Raw genomic sequence first — 13,589 nt, 5'->3', positions numbered from 1 at the left:
CTCCCTCAACATAAGGACCTGTGGGACTGACATCCCATTGCTCAGGGATCAGAGAGAGAAGCAACAGGAGTCAGAGGAAAAGCAGTTTTCCTTATTCATAACTGACGCCAATAGTAATGGGCAGTGTTTTTTATACAAATACCAGTGGTGAAATTATATTGTTGAATATTCAGTTATTATAAACACAATCTCACACAGTCTGCTACTTACTGCAGTTTCTGTATTTTACATTCCGGATTCCTCAGAGCCACAGACAGCAGTTTCACTCCTGAATCTCCCAGTTTATTGTCACCCAGATCCAGATCTATCAGTGAGTGGTTTGTACTGAGAGCAGAGGCCAGGTCCTCGGCACAAGAATCGGTGAGATCGTTGCCATAGAGACTGGAGATCAGAGAGAGAAAAATAACAGGAATCAGAGTAAATCCACAGTGTTTTTAAGAATACGATCATTAACAATAATAATGTACAGTGCGGGACATTCAAGAAACACAACTTCAGTTGATACAGAAGGCAAAATTCTATTGATGCTGTAAATCTGAAATATGAATAAAATATGTGGAAAATCTCAGCAGGACAGGCAGCATCTGTGAAGAAACAGATTTAGTTTCAGTTCAATTAGCTAAAATTAAAACTTGGGAGTAGCAGTGAATTAAATTGTTTTCAGTGACGGGAGCTGGGGATGGGCGGGTGACAAGGGAAGAACAAAATGGAAGGATGATGGTGAAAGGGAAGAGCACAGGATTCCCATGTCCTTACCCTGAGTCACAGGGAGGGACATGGGATGGCCAGTGGCTCAGGAATGGAGTGTGTGGTGGGGTTCTGGAATGTACAGTCTGGAAGTGTGGTGGGGGCAGGCTGATGGAGAGTGAGTATTCTAACTGAGTGCAGTTAGACAGGGACACCAGGAGATGGAGACAGTGAGTATTCTAACTGAGTGCAGTTAGACAGGGACACCAGGAGATGGAGACAGTGAGTATTCTAACTGAGTGCAGTTAGACAGGGACACCAGGAGATGGAGACAGTGAGTATTCTAACTGAGTGCAGTTAGACAGGGACACCAGGAGATGGAGACAGTGAGTATTTTTCACAGAACATTCTAGTTTTAATTCTGCTTTCAGAAGCTGCTTGAAGTGAAGACAAACAGCAGTGCTGTTTCCCTCTCTGAAGTTGGAGTTTTTGCTGTTTAAGTGTTGCTGTGTTGGAAGCTGTCAGAGACTGGGGTTACCTCTCTGCGGTTGGGCTGTTCGGAGCGACATCCTTCTCTGAAAACAATTGTCTGTTGGCTCTCCGGAAGTGGTAAAAAGCTGGAAATCGGCATCACGTGAGCTTACTTGTTTTTGTGCTAACTAATGTTGGAGAAGGGTGTATGTCTGTGGGTATTGCTTTATATTGGAACAACAGAGATAGCTAGCTGTTAAGAGTTATACTGTGTCATGTCTAAGTCTTGCGATTGGTAAAGGTTATGCTAATTCTTGTTGTTATATTCTAACTGCATTCTTAAATAAAGTGTGTTTGATAAAAGCATCCTAGTGGGTCACTTGATTCATACCTGGAGTGAAACACCTCATGCTCATCAATGCCAAAATCAAATGTAAAACCAAGGGTCCAGGCTAACTTCACAAAACACCTTGGAGTTTCTGGTCTGCATCTTAACAATTGCCTCCATTCACTCTTTACTCTTCCTCACAAATCAAGGGTTGTGTGACTGGGTGACGTGTGTCCCCCTGTAAGCATGTGAACGGGTCCTCATAGAGTCACCGTCACATTATTCCCCTACACCCAGGGCACAAAAATCAATGTGATTGACATTCCACTGCATTGGGATCAGAGAGAGAGAAATCACAGGAATCAGTGAAAATTCAGGTTCTGGTTCATAACTTCCAACCCCTGGGCCTTTATAGAGTTTTTCAGCACAGAAAGAGGCCCTTCGGCCCATCGTGTCTGTGTCAGCCATCAAGCACCAATCTATTCTAACCCATTTCCAGCACTTGCTCCATAGCCTTGTCTGCTGCGGCATTTCAAGTGCTTGTCTGAATGCTTCTTAAATGTTGCGAGTGTTCCTGACTCCACCACCCTTTCAGACAGTGAGATCCAGATTCCCACCACCCTCTGGGTGAAAAAGCTTTTCCACAGAACCATAGAATCCCCACTGTGCAGAAGGTGCCCAATCGCGCCATCGACTCTGCACTGACTGTCCGAAAAAGCCAGGCCCACACAACTGCTTATCACTGGACATTTATCATGGCAAATCCACTGAAACTACATATCTTTGGACACAAAGGGATAATTTAGCATGGTCGATCCACCTAACCTACACATCTTTGGACTGTGGTAGGAAACCAGAGTACCTGACGGAAACACGGACACATGGGGGGAACATGCAAGCTCCACACAGGCAGTCACCCGAGGCCAGAATTAAACAAAGGTCCCTGACGTTGTGAGGCAGCAATGCTAACCACTGTGCCATCTTCAATTCTCCTCTGAAACTCCTCCCCAATGCCTTAAAGCATGTCCCCCCCCCCCAAGCATGTCCCCCCCCCAGCATGTCCCCCCCCCCAGCATGTCCCCCCCCCCCAGCATGTCCCCCCCCCCCAGCATGTCCCCCCCCCAGCATGTCCCCCCCCCCCAGCATGTCCCCCCCCCCCAGCATGTCCCCCCCCCAGCATGTCCCCCCCCAGCATGTCCCCCCCCCAGCATGTCCCCCCCCCAGCATGTCCCCCCCCCAGCATGTCCCCCCCCCCAGCATGTCCCCCCCCCCCAGCATGTCCCCCCCCCCCAGCATGTCCCCCCCCCCAGCATGTCCCCCCAGCCCCAGCATGTCCCCCCCCCAGCATGTCCCCCCCCCCAGCATGTCCCCCCCCCAGCATGTCCCCCCCCCCCAGCATGTCCCCCCCCCAGCATGTCCCCCCCCCAGCATGTCCCCCCCCCCAGCATGTCCCCCCCCCAGCATGTCCCCCCCCCAGCATGTCCCCCCCCCCCAGCATGTCCCCCCCCCCAGCATGTCCCCCCCCCCAGCATGTCCCCCCCCCCAGCATGTCCCCCCCCCCAGCATGTCCCCCCCCCCAGCATGTCCCCCCCCCCAGCATGTCCCCCCCCCCAGCATGTCCCCCCCCCCCAGCATGTCCCCCCCCCCCCAGCATGTCCCCCCCCCCCAGCATGTCCCCCCCCCCCAGCATGTCCCCCCCCCCAGCATGTCCCCCCCCCCAGCATGTCCCCCCCCCCAGCATGTCCCCCCCCCCCAGCATGTCCCCCCCCCCCCAGCATGTCCCCCCCCCCAGCATGTCCCCCCCCCCCAGCATGTCCCCCCCCCCAGCATGTCCCCCTGAATGTTCCCCCCCAGCATGTCCCCCCCCCCCAGCATGTCCCCCCCCCAGCATGTCCCCCCCCCCAGCATGTCCCCCCCCCCAGCATGTCCCCCCCCCCAGCATGTCCCCCCCCCCCAGCATGTCCCCCCCCCCCAGCATGTCCCCCCCCCCAGCATGTCCCCCCCCCCAGCATGTCCCCCCCCCCAGCATGTCCCCCCCCCCAGCATGTCCCCCCCCCCAGCATGTCCCCCCCCCCCAGCATGTCCCCCCCCCCCCAGCATGTCCCCCCCCAGCATGTCCCCCCCCCCCAGCATGTCCCCCCCCCAGCATGTCCCCCCCCCCAGCATGTCCCCCCCCCCAGCATGTCCCCCCCCCCCAGCATGTCCCCCCCCCCCAGCATGTCCCCCCCCCCCCCAGCATGTCCCCCCCCCCCCCAGCATGTCCCCCCCCCCCCCAGCATGTCCCCCCCCCCCCAGCATGTCCCCCCCCCCCAGCATGTCCCCCCCCCCCAGCATGTCCCCCCCCCCCAGCATGTCCCCCCCCCCCAGCATGTCCCCACCCCCCCAGCATGTCCCCCCCCCCAGCATGTCCCCCCCCCCAGCATGTCCCCCCCCCCCCCAGCATGTCCCCTCGCCCCCCCCAGCATGTCCCCCCCCCCCCAGCATGTCCCCCCCCCCCAGCATGTCCCCCCCCCCCAGCATGTCCCCCCCCCCCAGCATGTCCCCCCCCCCCAGCATGTCCCCCCCCCCAGCATGTCCCCCCCCCCAGCATGTCCCCCCCCCAGCATGTCCCCCCCCCCCCAGCATGTCCCCCCCCCCAGCATGTCCCCCCCCCCCCAGCATGTCCCCCCCCCCCAGCATGTCCCCCCCCCCCAGCATGTCCCCCCCCCCCCCAGCATGTCGTCCCCCCCCCAGCATGTCGTCCCCCCCCAGCATGTCGTCCCCCCCCCCAGCATGTCGTCCCCCCCCCAGCATGTCGTCCCCCCCCCAGCATGTCGTCCCCCCCCCAGCATGTCGTCCCCCCCCCAGCATGTCGTCCCCCCCCCAGCATGTCGTCCCCCCCCCAGCATGTCGTCCCCCCCCCAGCATGTCGTCCCCCCCCCAGCATGTTCCCCCCCCCGCTCTGTTTTCCCCCCCCTCTGTTTTCCCCCCCCCTCTGTTTCCCCCCCCCGCTCTGTTTCCCCCCCCCCGCTCTGTTTCCCCCCCCGCTCTGTTTCCCCCCCCCCGCTCTGTTTCCCCCCCCCCGCTCTGTTTCCCCCCCCGCTCTGTTTCCCCCCCCCCGCTCTGTTTCCCCCCCCCGCTCTGTTTCCCCCCCCGCTCTGTTTCCCCCCCCCGCTCTGTTTCCCCCCCCGCTCTGTTTCCCCCCCCCGCTCTGTTTCCCCCCCCGCTCTGTTTCCCCCCCCGCTCTGTTTCCCCCCCCGCTCTGTTTCCCCCCCCGCTCTGTTTCCCCCCCGCTCTGTTTCCCCCCCCGCTCTGTTTCCCCCCCCGCTCTGTTTCCCCCCCCGCTCTGTTTCCCCCCCCGCTCTGTTTCCCCCCCCGCTCTGTTTCCCCCCCGCTCTGTTTCCCCCCCCCGCTCTGTTTCCCCCCCCGCTCTGTTTCCCCCCCCCGCTCTGTTTCCCCCCCCGCTCTGTTTCCCCCCCCGCTCTGTTTCCCCCCCCGCTCTGTTTCCCCCCCCGCTCTGTTTCCCCCCCCGCTCTGTTTCCCCCCCCGCTCTGTTTCCCCCCCCGCTCTGTTTCCCCCCCCGCTCTGTTTCCCCCCCCGCTCTGTTTCCCCCCCCGCTCTGTTTCCCCCCCCGCTCTGTTTCCCCCCCCGCTCTGTTTCCCCCCCGCTCTGTTTCCCCCCCCCCCGCTCTGTTTCCCCCCCCGCTCTGTTTCCCCCCCCCGCTCTGTTTCCCCCCCTCGTTTCCCCGCTCTGTTTCCCTCCCCGCTCTGTTTCCCCCCCCGCTCTGTTTCCCCCCCCCCCCGCTCTGTTTCCCCCCCCGCTCTGTTTCCCCCCCCCGCTCTGTTTCCCCACCCCCCGCTCTGTTTCCCCCCCCCGCTCTGTTTCCCCCCCCCGCTCTGTTCCCCCCCCCCGCTCTGTTTCCCCCCCCCGCTCTGTTTCCCCCCCCCGCTCTGTTTCCCCCCCCCGCTCTGTTTCCCCCCCCCCGCTCTGTTTCCCCCCCCCGCTCTGTTTCCCCCCCCCGCTCTGTTTCCCCCCCCCCGCTCTGTTTCCCCCCCCCCGCTCTGTTTCCCCCCCCCCGCTCTGTTTCCCCCCCCCCGCTCTGTTTCCCCCCCCCGCTCTGTTTCCCCCCCCCCGCTGTTTCCCCCCCCCCGCTCTGTTTCCCCCCCCCCGCTCTGTTTCCCCCCCCCCGCTCTGTTTCCCCCCCCGCTCTGTTTCCCCCCCCGCTCTGTTTCCCCCCCCCGCTCTGTTTCCCCCCCCCCCCCGCTCTGTTTCCCCCCCCCCCCCCGGCTCTGACCAATTCCTCTGAGACCCTCCAGTCCCACCAGGATTTCTCCCCCCTCCACCCACCCCCCCCCCCCCCCCCCCCCCCCCCCCAATCTCAGCCCTATCCATAGGGGCCCCTCCCCAGCTCCTGAACTCCTGTCCCCACCCCCACCGACAGCCCCAAACCCCACCCCCACCGACAGACCCAAACCCCACCCCCACCGACAGACCCAAACCCCACCCCCACCGACAGACCCGAACCCCACCCCCAGACCCAAACGCCATGCTGAATCACCCTCCCCGTCCCCTTACTGCCAATGCCCTATAGATTCCCCTCTGAGCCTAATCCCCCCCGACTCCTGAACCCACTCCCAATCCTAAACCTGCCGCACTCAATCTCTCACCCCCAAATTCCCCTCTCCCCCCCCCCCCCCCCCGCCTCCAGGTTCCCCTCTCCCCCCCGCCTCCAGGTTCCCCTCTCCCCCCGCCTCCAGGTTCCCACCCCCCAAAACCCTCTTTAAATCCCCACTGCCCAAACCCACTCTCAGTCCCTCCACTTAAACCCCTCTGAACCTCCCCTCCCCCCCGATCTGCCCCTCCCCCCCGAACCTCTCTGCCCCTCCCCCCCGATCCTCTCTGCCCCTCCCCCCCCCGATCCTCTCTGCCCCTCCCCCCCCGATCCTCTCTGCCCCTCCCCCCCCGATCCTCTCTGCCCCTCCCCCCCGATCCTCTCTGCCCCTCCCCCCCCGATCCTCTCTGCCCCTCCCCCCCCCCGATCCTCTCTGCCCCTCCCCCCCCCCGATCCTCTCTGCCCCTCCCCCCCGATCCTCTCTGCCCCTCCCCCCCCGATCCTCTCTGCCCCTCCCCCCCCGATCCTCTCTGCCCCTCCCCCCCCGATCCTCTCTGCCCCTCCCCCCCCGATCCTCTCTGCCCCTCCCCCCCCGATCCTCTCTGCCCCTCCCCCCCCGATCCTCTCTGCCCCTCCCCCCCCGATCCTCTCTGCCCCTCCCCCCCGATCCTCTCTGCCCAATCTTCCCCGATCCCACTCTAATCACCCCCCCCACTCACTCTCTCTCAGGAAATCACCGCCAAAGCCCTCTGAGCCACTCCCAATCCTTCTCAACCCCCCGCCCTCAATCTCCACTAATCTCCCCCCCCAAAACTCCTCTTTCCCCCACCTGATGCCCTGTCCCTCGGCCCCATCTCCTTTCATCCGACTCTGTAAGCACCCCCTCCCCCGCTCAATCTCTCTGACACCCACTGCCAATCTGACCCTCAGCCCCCTGAATCCTCCAAGTTCCTGCCCCAATTCCTCAGCCCCCCCCCCCAAAGGCTCCCTTTGCCCCCCCTGCCAAACTCAAGCCCCCCTGACGCCTGCACCCAATCCTTCCTCAGTCCTCCCCACCCCTGAATCCCTCTGAGTCCCCCCCCGCCCCCTCCGAATCGCTCGACACCCCCTCAATTCTAACCCTGATGCAAGGCCCCACCCTAAATCCCTCTCTGAATTTCCCCCCTCCCAAATCCCTATGAATCCACCCCGCCCTCAATCCCTTTCCCTCCACCCCGACTCCCCCCCTCCCGCTAACTCCCTCTCTGACTCCCTACCCCATCCAGACCCTCCCCAGATTCTCAGCCCCTGAGATTCCTCTAGAATACCCCCTGAATGTCTCCCGAGATCGCCCCCACCCTCGCCACATTCCTCTGCCCCCAAATCCTGCTCCCTCTCCAATCCCACCCTTCAATCTGTCTGAGCACCAAACCATGTCTTGTAATCCCCGTAAGCCCCCAATCCCTCCTGTATCCCTCAGAACCCCAGAAATACCCCTCTAAGCCCCCCTTCCCGAATCCCCCTCAATTCCCCCGATTCCTCCCTCTCAGCCCCGCTAAATCCCAAAGTCCCCATGAGTCCCTTAAATCCCCCTGAATCCCTCTAATTCCCTACCACAATCCCTGAGTCTCCCTCTACACTCTCCCCCTTTAATCCCTCTCAATTCCCCCCCCCCCCCCACTCCAGCCAATTCTGTCGTCCCTCCTCACAATCCCTCTAAATCTCCCGATCCTTCCCTCTGAGCCCGTACCCCGCCCACCCCACTGCCCAAACCATCTTCAAAGCCCCCCAGCTGAATATCCCTCTAAGTTCCCCTCTTTCCCCTGCCCCCCCTCTCAACCTGGCAAATTCCCACTCCCTCCCTGTGAACAGCCTCTGGACTGACAGACCCCCCCCTTTCTAATTAGTACCCCCCCCCCCCACCGCACGTCCATCCCCGTCCACCACCCCCCCTGTAAACAGCTCCTGGTGGAGTTGGATGTGGAAACTCTGCCCATTTTAAACATTAACGTTCAAATGACTAATTCCCCTGACACTGAGCAGCCTGTGTTATAACATCCCCCACCCCCATCCTGTACAACAGACCCCCTGTCTGATTCCCCCTCCCCCATTGCCCCCTTTCTCTAATAACCCCTGACTCTGGTCAGCCTGTGTTATAATATTCCCCCCTCTTGTACAACAGCCTCCCCCACCAGCCCCTTCCCTCTCTGTCTAATAGCCCCTGGCTCTGAACAAGCCCCTGTATTACACACTCCCCCCTTTCAGCAGTGCTGAATCCCTCTGAATTGCCCCCGATTCCCTCCCTCTGCGTTCCTGGGCCTTCGCTGCTTGTGAACAGCAAACCCGTGATCTGGCCCGTCCCCCACGAGAGAGCAGAGAGAGAGAGATAAGAGAGAGAGAAGCAGAGAGATATAGAGATGGAGATAGAGAGAATGCTGCAGTAATTCAGACAGAATGATTCACAGAGAGAGGGAAGCAGAGATCAGAGAGATGGAGATGGGAGGATGCGACTGTAATTCAGACTGATTCACAGAGAAGGAAGCAGAGATCAGAGAGAGGGGGAAGCAGATAGAGAGAGTGAAGGAGATAGAGAGAGGGAAGCAGATAGAGAGAGTGAAGGAGATAGAGAGAGGGAAGCGATAGAGAGAGAGATAAGACAGATAAAAGCAGAGTTAAAGTTAAAATTTTATTTGTTAATCACAAGTAGGCTTACGTTAACACTGCAATGAAGTTATTGTGAAAAGATATAGAGATGGGGAGTGAGAGAGAATGCTGCTGTACTTCAGACAGAATGAGTCACAGAGAGGGAGCAGAGATAGACAGAGGGGGGGAGCAGAGATAGAGAGAGAGAGACGGAGAGGAGGCTGCTGTGATTGATAAAATGATCCACAAAGAGAGAGAGAGAGAGATGTCCAGAGAGGCTGAGATACAAAGTGAGATGTCGAGATAAATAGAAAGTGGGGCTTTGGCAGGACAGAGTGACAAAGTTTCAGAGAGAGAGTGAAAGATGGAGAGAAAAGGGGGAAAGATTGAGAGGCTGAGGTATAAAGGATGGGGAGAGACAGGGATTGGGAAGATGTGGAGAAACCGTTCTGAGGATGGGGGAGTTGCACAGACAGAGCTTCAGGGAGAGGGATTGAAATCTGTGGGATTACATTGGAGCAGGGATCACTGGGAATACCCCCTCCCCCTGACACACAGACCACTAACCCTCAGTGTAAAAGCCCCACCAGTCTATCTGTGAATAAAAATGAACGACAAAGACACGGGGACTTTTATTAATATTTTTCTCTCTGGTTATAGCTCTTGTCCGAGGATTCCTCACGGCAAAACTATTCGCTCTCTGCATCGCCAAAGTTTCCAAAGGAATTCTCCTTGGAAGAGAGAAAGAGAAAATAAAGTGAAATTTGATTAAACACAAAACAAAAGCTGATTAAAAACAATAAAAGGCACAGCAAGATCCCAGGACTTGCTGAAATTCACAATCTCACTGGGGGGAGGGTGGGGGAAACATTCATTTTCACCTCCTCATTATTAAACCCTGACAAAATGGGAACACGTTTCAAATGCAATGAACTTCCAACTGCTTCCTGACTGTCCCGATATTGAATTTATTAAACACATCAAAGCATTCTGGGGGCTTTACTCCAGAGACAGGCCGGTGAATAAACACAGGAGGCCCCAATGAAGTTCCCACTTCTATCAGTCACCTCTCCCCTCCCCGCCCCCCCTCTGTTTCTCCCTCTCCGTCTCCTACACACTTCCCCCAGATCGATATCTGTCCAATACCCCGTCTCTGCTCCTGTCTCTGGATAACCTGTCCTGATCTCTGCTCTGTTTCTCTATCTCAGGGTGAATCTGGATTGAAATGCTCTCTCTAAGTTTCTGTCTGACCGTTTAAAATAAAACTCACAATCAAAAGGGAAACGAGAGGGGGGCGGGAGCAGGAAAATCCACAATCCCACCCTGAAGCGGCTGCTGCACATTTTATTGAACCATTGAATTCAGCCACTTAAAGGGGAATTAAGCGAATGCAAAAGTGCTGCTGAGATTTAGGCCGTGAAGTGCGGCCTAGTCACAGAGGCTGCATTATTCCTCAGGTAGAAAGAACAAACCCCCCTCTCTCCCACCCCCCAGTTAAACAGAACAATCTTCTCCATCCACACCCACAAATCCCAGCGCCCTGTCTGAAAACTCAAGCAGGACTCTGGGATTGAGAACAAGCCTTTCCCCCAGGCTCAGGAATTTGAATTTCAGCTCCCTCTCCCTCCCGAGTGCTTCACAGTGAGAGGGAGAGAGACTGGGAATGCTGCAATCAGGATCCCACAGGGAGTCCCACACTGCAGGAGGACACCCCCCACCCCCAGAGCCTCTGTCTCTATCCCCCTACCCCCCTCCACTGAGCCCCTGACAGTCCCCACCCCTTCTCTCTCTACCCCACCCTCCTTCCCCTCCATCTTTTCATGTTTAAAGTGTGGGGCGCTGTCACAGTGCGGGGAATATGGGGCGGGGAGGTGGGGGACAGAGCATGAGGGCACAGCAAGATCCCACACACACACACAGGCTGAGAAGGGCCAGATACAAATTTTAAACACCAAATGTGAATTGTTGTTCATTTAATTTCAGGGAGGGAAAGACAGAGAGAGAGAGACAGGGAGGGAAAGAGACATGGAGGGTAACAGAGGGAGATCAAAGGCAGAGGGGCAGGGAGAGGAGACACATTGGAGGGTGGGTCCTCTGCTCTGCACTCACAGCCCAGCTCCCCAGTCTCTGGGGAAAAGACCCTCACTCTCACCCTCCCAGAGGGGTGTTTTAAGTGAGGATTGGGCTAAAGTGAGTGAGCAATGAGGGAACCACACGTCTCCCTCACTGCCCCCCCCCCCTCCTCTCCAGCTCTCCCCCACCCCAAATAAAAATAATGGCAAATACCTCCAGGATTGGGGCTGTTTGTACATTCGATATGAACAGGGAACCTTCCACTTCGAGCACAGTCACACCTCTCTCTCCCATTCCCTCTGTCTCTCGCTGTTTCTTTCTCTCTGCCTGTTTCTCTGCCTCTATCTCTGAACCTGTCCAGCCCCCTCTGTGTCTCTTTTGCTTTCCCCCCAGATCTATATATATATCCAATACCCCATCTCTGCCCCGGTCTCTCCTACTCTGGATAATCTGTCCTGATCTCTGCTCTGTTTCCCCGTCTGGGGATGAATGGGGATTAAAATGCTCTCTCTGATAAGTTTCTGTCTGACCGTTTAAAATAATGACGTGTTGTGGGCCACGTTTGCTATTTCTCAGTGATTTCCATGGGGAAATGGGGAGGGAAGCTCCTCCTGCAAAGCCACATCTCTCTCTCACTGCAATGTGGCAGCAGCCAGATTCCAATATCTTTGTATTGGGAAAAAATCTTTTCAAACACAACAGCACAGATTCAGCCTCAGTCACACAGCCGCTGTTTCCAAATCCCACCTTCTGGGAGGGTGTGAGTGAGGGTCTTTTCCCCAGAGACTGGGGAGCTGGGCTGTGAGTGCAGAGCAGAGGACCCCCCCCCCAACCCAGCCCCCCTCCAGTGTGTCTCCTCTCCCTGCCCCTCTGCCTTTGATCTCCCTCTGTTACCCTCCCTTTCTCTCTCTCCCTGATAACTCACAATCAAAGGAGAAAGATGGGAGAGAGAGAGATATAGCAGGAAAACCCACAATCACATCCCCAATCCGATGGATTAAAGCGGTTGCTGCAGGTTTTATTCGGCTGCCTTTCTCTCTCTCTCTCTCTCTCTCTCTGTCTTTCTCTCCTTCCCTCCCTCCCTGTCTCTCTCTCTCACTCTCTCTCTGTCTTTCTCTACTTCTCTCCCTCCCTGTCTCTCTCTTTCTCTCTCTCTCTGTCTTTCCCTCCCTGAAATTAAATGAACAACAATTCACATTGGTGTTTTCCTTCACATTTTATTGAAAGGTGAAATATAGACAGGAATGTCTGGGGAGAGAGAGAGGGGAGGGGTGCTGAGATTGGTAAGAACGCTGGAGAGACAGAGACAGGGAAATTCTACACCCCCCCCCCATCCAAATAGAAATTCCTGGGAAAAGAGAGAGGAGAATCTGGAGTCACACAGCACAGAAACAGGCCCTTCGGCCCACCAGGTCTATGCTGGCCATCAAATCCCAATCTATCCTCCCCCCATTCCACAGCGCTTGCTGCACAGCCTACGATGCCTCGGTGATTGAAGTGCTTGAATTTACCCGACCCCGTTTCCACTTTCTTTCCTTCGAACCCACTTTGCGGTCCCTGAGCCAGATTTTGTTCAATAAAGTGTGGTCGCTGTTGCAGTGCCGGCAAAGGCCACAGGCCCAGTGTGTGCACAGCAAGATCCCACAACAGCAGCAGCAGCAATGTGAACCTGAATCAGATGGGACACAGTCCTCCCCAACACACCCCCAACACTCTCGCCTGCTGTGAGCCCCCTTCCCCACTCACTACCCTGTGTGTGTGTCTATGTGTGTGTGTGTGTGTGTGTGTGTGACTGTGTGTGTGTGTGTCTCATCCCTCCCTCTTAAAACGAAGCCAAACCCTTTTTAAAACAAAGTCTCTGTGGTGCTCTGGAAGATCCCAGAAGGTGCAGTTCGCTGTGTTGAGTGTGTTTTAATTTGGGAAGTGTTTATACAGAGGGAGAGTGAGGCAGAGAGGGGCTGAGGCAGTGAAATCCACCCCCCCCCCCTCGCCCCGGGACCCTCAGAATTGAATCATAACGGGGGCACAGTGGTTGGCGCTGCTGCCTCACAGCTCCAGGGACCAGGGTTCAATTCCCGGCTCGGGTCACTGTGATCCTGTGTCTCTTCCCCCACCCCCTCACTGCACCCCCCACAAACCTCACCTCTTGCTGCCCTTTCCTGCTTTCCCTCACTCTCCCCTCTCTGTCTCTCTCTCCCTTTCTCTCTCTCTCTCCCTTTCTCTCTCTCTCCCCCACTCTGCCTCTTTCTCTCTCTCCCCCTCTCTGTCTCTTTCTCTCTCTCCCCTTCTCTGTCTCTTTCTCCCTTTCTCTCTCCCTCTCTGTCTCTTTCTCCCTCTCTGTCTCTCTCTCTCCCTTTCTCTCTCTCTCCCCCACTCTGCCTCTTTCTCTCTCTCCCCCTCTCTGTCTCTTTCTCTCTCTCCCCTTCTCTGTCTCTTTCTCCCTTTCTCTCTCTCTCCCTTTTTCTCTCTCTTTCTCCCTCTCTGTCTCTTTCTCCCTCTCTGTCTCTTTCTCCCTCTCTGTCTCTCTCTCCCTTTCTCTCTCTCTCCCTTTCTCTCTCTCTCCCTTTCTGCCTCTCTCTCTCTCCCTTTCTGCCTCTTTCTCTCTCCCTCTCTGCCTCTTTCTCTCTCCCTCTCTGCCTCTTTCTCTCTCCCTCTCTGCCTCTTTCTCTCTCCCCCTCTCTGCCTCTCTCTCCCCCCCCCTCTCTGCCTCTTTCTCTCTCCCCCTCTCTGTCTCTCTCACACACTGTCTCTGTTTAATATTGTTATGAAGCTGCATATATAGGGTTAAAGATGTGGTGTTTGACAAATGTAAATATT

The 13,589-nt window shown here is 57.4% G+C and overlaps 1 long non-coding RNA gene across 1 annotated transcript in view; it reads right to left on the bottom strand.

The window, feature by feature from the left end:
• Nucleotides 1-277: 277 nt before the first annotated feature.
• The window catches only part of LOC144487401 (uncharacterized), a 94,484-nt gene continuing 81,172 nt past the window's right edge, over nucleotides 278-13,589 (bottom strand). Inside the window, exon 3 of the long non-coding RNA XR_013496407.1 lies at nucleotides 278-381. This is a non-coding gene — a long non-coding RNA (uncharacterized LOC144487401). The remainder of the gene's footprint in view (nucleotides 382-13,589) is intronic.

Source organism: Mustelus asterias, unplaced genomic scaffold (assembly GCF_964213995.1).
Source record: "Mustelus asterias unplaced genomic scaffold, sMusAst1.hap1.1 HAP1_SCAFFOLD_774, whole genome shotgun sequence".
NCBI lineage: Eukaryota > Metazoa > Chordata > Chondrichthyes > Carcharhiniformes > Triakidae > Mustelus > Mustelus asterias.
The sequence above is the reverse complement of the archived record's forward strand: the minus strand, read 5'-3'. Positions and strand labels throughout refer to the sequence as shown.